The sequence below is a fragment of the Amborella trichopoda genome, chromosome 1 (genome assembly GCF_054954075.1).
Source record: "Amborella trichopoda isolate Santa Cruz 75 chromosome 1, AtrichopodaSantaCruz75HAP2 v2.0, whole genome shotgun sequence".
In the NCBI taxonomy this organism is placed as follows: domain Eukaryota; kingdom Viridiplantae; phylum Streptophyta; class Magnoliopsida; order Amborellales; family Amborellaceae; genus Amborella; species Amborella trichopoda.
In genome coordinates, this window is record NC_142336.1 from 41,345,992 (window position 1) to 41,351,991 (window position 6,000).

Below are 6,000 nucleotides of genomic sequence, written 5' to 3' on the forward strand. Positions count from 1 at the left end.
TTATTGAAAGAGGAAATGCCATAATTTACAGTATCTAAAATTCATAACAATAAATAGAATATCACAATTTTATTAAAAGCATAAATATCAATTTTTAAATAAATGTTTTATAGGACAATGAGATCACTTACACGTAGAACTTCTAATATACAAATGATGAACGGAATATCACAACTTTATTAAAAACATATTATTTTTCAAAGGAATAATAAGTAGCCAAACTCAGCAAGCTCTTGTAAAATTTTAACAGAGGAATTGCAGCCGTGATGTTCGTTTGTGTAGCAGGAGTAGTTTGGAAAAAGCTTTTAGTCATGGATCATTTCGCCTTTGTAATTTTTGCTCTATCAAAGTTATATATATATATATATAGGAAAACACTACGCACCGCTTATAGGCGAAAAATGAACAGTGATTTTGCCTACCCCCATCGCCGTCCAAAGTTCATCGTGCGGTCACGATTGTCTGAGAGTGTTTTATTTTTCATTTTTTCTACAAATCAGAATGGCCTGAAATTTGGAGAGTGTATTCATAAAAAATAGGGGAATATTCAAAAAATATAAAAAAATATTTTACATGAAAAAAGTGATCAAAATACCCTCAAAACATTTTGGGGGTATTTTGGGTAATTTTGTTTTCACGGATAATTTTTTTTATATTTTTATTAGATGTGCCTTAGTAAGATGTACATATCTTCCAAATATCAGGTCATTCCAATTTATAGAAAAAAATGAAAAATAAAACATTATCGGACAATTGTGACCGCACGATGAAATTTGGACGGTGATGAGGGTAGGGCGAAATCACTATTTATTTTCGCCTATAGGCGCTAGGAATATATATATATATATATATATATATATATATATATATATATATATATATATATATATATATATATATATATATATATATATCCTGATGTTATTATAATCTGTAAAATAGACTTTGTACAAGTCGAAAAGCTTGAATAGAAAATTTGTTTTAAAGGAATATATAGTAAATATTCTGAATTTGTTTTGTTCTCTAAAGAATAGACTGCCACATCTCAAGAATTTTGGTGTTGTAATATTTGGGGTGTGACAATTATGATATTAGCTCATCCGGATAAGATTCTTTGTCTAGAATTTTAGAAAGACTTTTAGGTTGAATAGGGATATACTAGTAACGCGTGTTTGGATGTTCCTGTTTCAAGTCAAGATGTTAGGGATTCATGGTAGCAATACGAATAAGAATGATGGGAACGAGAATATAAGATTCGAAAAAATACCCTCATCTTTTTTAGTTACAAAAAATTTAGAGGACTAAATTTCTTTTAAAGAGAGGTGAATGTAATGACCTTAATTTTTTTTAAAATTGAAAAGTAGTAATAGTAGTAATAATAACAACAACAAGAAGAAGAACATCTTATTGTGATGATTTATTTTTATAAGGTGGATTTTTGGTTCACTATCATTTTTTTTTTTTCATTAGATAGCGTAATAATCAAGTAACCCCTTTATTAAAATTGAGCCGAGGTTTTAAAAAAATAAAAGGTCTCTCTTTAAAAAGGGTGCTCTCTCTCTCATGCTAAACTCTCGTGTTAAAAAAGGTGCCCACTCCCTCTCTCAGGCTAAACTCTCCTGTTAAAAACAGGTGCCCTCTCCCTCTCTCATGCTAAACTCTCTCCTGTTAAAAAAGGTGCCCTCTCCCTCTCTCATGCTCTACTCTCTCTCTCGTTAAAAAGGGTGCCCTCTCTCGCTCTGTCCCTAAAAAACAGTGAGCTCCCTCTTGACAACAGGGAATATTGAGCATTCTTTGCTGCGATGTCTCTCGCTCTCTTGAGTATTTATAGGGAGCTCTTTCTGCATTAAACAACCTTGATTTCATTTCCACTCGGACAACAATGATTTCATTTCCACTCCGACAACAATAATAACATATCTAACTTAGAGTGACGTATGTGTAAGTGATTTCATTTTTTTGTAAAATAGTTATTTAAAATTTGATATTTTTGTTTTCAATAAAATTGTAATATTTTGATTTACAGTTATGAATTTTAGATATCGCAATTTTTATGTGTAGTGATTTTATTTTCCTATAAAATAGTTATTTAAAAATTAATATTTTTGCTTTCAATAAAATTGTAATATTTTTGTTTACTGTTATGAATTTTAAACACTGTAAGTTTTATGTGTAAGTGATCTCATTGTTTTTTAAAACAATTATTTATAAATTGGTATTTCCGCGATCGCCGTATTGGATTGAAAGGCCAAATGGACAAGTTTTATATTTAAACTTTCAAAAAATCATTAAAAATCTAATAATGCTATTTTAGTTTCTACCAGAAATTAGGAACGATGAATTATATATGTTTATTACTTGATAAAAATAGGTGAATAATGATATTTTTTTTTTTCATGTATGGATATCTAGATGATTATTAGTTATACTATGGCATTATAATATTAAATCAAAATAATTTAAAAATATTAAAAAAATACTTTCATATTATAATATTAAAAAATAAATTTTTATATAAAGTGAAATGAGCATCACATCAAAGTATCAAACATTTATTTTTCTTTTTATTCATCCAAAATTATCACAACCTAATTAACTATAATATTATAAACTGAAATCAAAATTGTTGGTTTATATTTTATAATTATCTTACTATACATCTAAGAACAAATCTAAAATAACTTATGATATCATCTAATTTAAAAAAAAAATTATAAGAAAAAATATTACATTACTTAATTTATAATGTAAATAAATTAATAAATAGAATACAGGATTTGGTTATCATTTGGTTATTAACAAATAATTATTAATTATAATATTATAATAAACATGATTAAAAAATTATTTGAAAACGCTTCCATATCATATGATTAAAAACAAAAATAAAATCCCATATAAATTTTAATGTTATAATATTAAAAATTCAAAAATATATATTTTTCCTAAAAAATGAAAGTAAATATATCAAAATAAAAAAAAATGGCTCTCGGCGACACAGATAGCAGCTACAGAAAAAAAATTTATATGGTAACAAAACCTATCGATAAAGTTATTTTTATTAATAAGTAGCAAAAACAAAGTTATTTTACTAATAAGTAACAAAAACTTTTATATGGCATGCTAATTAATTCATTTAATTAAAAAAAACGTGTTGACAGGTACATGATCATTTAATATGGCACGTTAAGAATGAAATATGATGTGCTAAGGTTTATAAATTAAATGACTTAATTACATTATGGCACACTAAGGCGGATAAAGAAATAGTCTCATATTGAAAATTTTAAGAAGTCCATGCCTCTATAGACGAATGTTACCCATTAAAGGTGCATGAGCCTGGCAGGTCGGGGATTGTGTTGCTTTAATGGGCGGGCCCACATTGATGAGCTTATGTGGCATATGTGATAAAATATCTTTTTTTAAGGAATAAAAAATTAGAAAGTATAGGAACCGGTGACGTGTTTGGTTTTCACTTGAGAACCAGTGACGTGTTTGGTTTCATTTGGGAACCGATGATGTGTCCGATCCATGACGTCAAAAATGGCATGTCGCAGAGGGAGTCGCACATATCTCGCTATATTTGGGGATCCGAAACATTGCAAATGATACCTGATTTAGATCAGGCGAATCCGGATCAAAATGATATTTTTTTAAACCTTGGTAGACCAAAGTTTAAAAAAATATCTTTTTGATTTGGATTTACATCAGCCTCACTCAAGTCCTTTGTATCAAAGTCAGATGTGAGGATACTCTTAGTTTCTTCCATTATTTCCAGATTAAGCAAAAAAATCAATGTTGCATTTATGTATATAAATAGGACATATAGAATTAGTTTCTTCATTATATACACATTTATTGGCCTTATTTCTCTTGAAACCATTGATATCAACACATTTCTATACCATTGTTTAGGTGCCTAATTTATTCCATAAAAAAAAATAATCACTTTAGTTTCTTTTCTTCACTGAGCATATCAAATCCTTCAGGTTATTCCATATATGCTTCTTATCTAATTCACCATTTAGGAATGTGCTTTTTTCTTATCTAATTCACCATTTAGGAATGTACTTTTTTCTTATCTAATTCACCATTTAGTAGCGTACTTTTTTTATGATCTATTACTAGCAATGGTATGGTACATATTCTTTCCACTGGGCATATGTGTCGAATAATCTACGCCATCTGTTTGCTTTAATCCTTTGGCTGCTAATTTAACTTTATACTTATTATTGAACCCATCAACTTTATACTTTCTTTTAAATATCCATTTACAACCTAGCGGTTTAGAACCAAGTGGTAGGTCCACCAATTTTCAAGTTTTGTTAGCAAGGAACGAGTTCATCTCAATATAAATGGCCTCTCTTCAAAACATAGCTTCATGTGATGCAAAGGTTTTACTTAATGAGGAAGACTCTTCTCCATATTTAAGGTTATTGATATCACATCTAATACTTTTTTTTTATTTCTTCCACTAGGTGAATCACACATCGTATATTTTTTTTGTTTCTTTTACTTCTTTTTGGTTTTAACACTGTTTTTTTTTTTTTTTGGTTTATTATAAATGTTTTATTTATTTATCATGCTCATCATTCATTGGCATAGTACTTAACATTTTACGTTCACTATTCTTAAAAAATTCAACATCTCTAGATTAAATTTTTGTGATTGAACTTAAATCTAAAAATTTATATCCTATGGTACTTTGTGCATACCCTACACATCTAGAGGTTTTGAATTCTAGCTTATTTCTTTTCAAATTAGAAAGGCTTACATAGCCTAGACATCCGCACATTTTCATAAATTTTAAATAGTTTATATTAAACCACAATTCATATGGTATTTTGTTTATATGTTTGCATGACAATCTATTAATTTTACAAACTATTAATTAAAAAATATATTGAAGGCAAATCTTTACCTTACCTATATAAAGGTGAATAAAAATTTATTAATATTGAATTTCCTATTTATACAAATATTCTACTCTCTCTCTTGGCTAGGCCATTTATTAAAGGATATAACAAGCAGTTTAACCCACCATTTTTTTAAAAACAAGTAAAAATCATTTGGTGAATATTCTCTACCAATATCACTTCTTACGATTTGAATTTTCCTATTAAGTTGATTTTCATCTCTGGCTTTTAAAATTTTGAATTTTTGAAAGTTTAATCTCTATGTCTTAGCAAATATACATAAGTGTAATGCGAGAAATAATTAACAGACGAGATGACATATCTTTTTCTCCATCTTCTGAATCATCGTCATCAATGCCTTTTTTCAACTAATTGGGTTGGTTATATAAATCTTGATTTGCCATTCCGCTCTATCAAGGGCCATACCTTCTATGGCACTATATTTTCCCCATATCTTTTCTCAATACTTCCAATTATATCTTTTTGAGTCTATCCCTTACTTTTTTAGCAATCCACTTGAACTAATTTGTACATCCTGACAGGAGTTATACTAGGCATGTGCCACATATGGCCAACCATCCTAAGTTTATTTTCTCTCATCTTATCGGCTATTGGTATCACATTTAAATTCTCTAATGTATTTATTTCGAATTATATCCCTTTTTATCTTGCCACTCATCCATCTCGACATCCTTAACTCAACTACACTCATTTTATAGATATGTTGTTTCTTGACCGCCTAACATTTCGCCTCATAAAGTAAAACTGGTATCGCAATTGTCCTAATGAACTTTCCCTATAGCTTCATTGGTATGGCGATTAAATAAAACTCTAGTTGTACATCGCTTTGTAACCCATCTAGCTCTAGTTCTATGTGCTACATCTTCCTCGATTTCTCTATTTTCCTTAATTATAGACCCAAAATATCGAAAGTGCACTCTCTTTGATATTTTTTGTCCGTCAATTTTAACTATTTCATCATATCTACTCCTATTTTTACTAAACTTGCATTTCATTTACTCTATCTTAGTCTGGCTAACTTTAAAAACTTTAGATTCTAGAGCATCCCTCCCAAGTTATAACT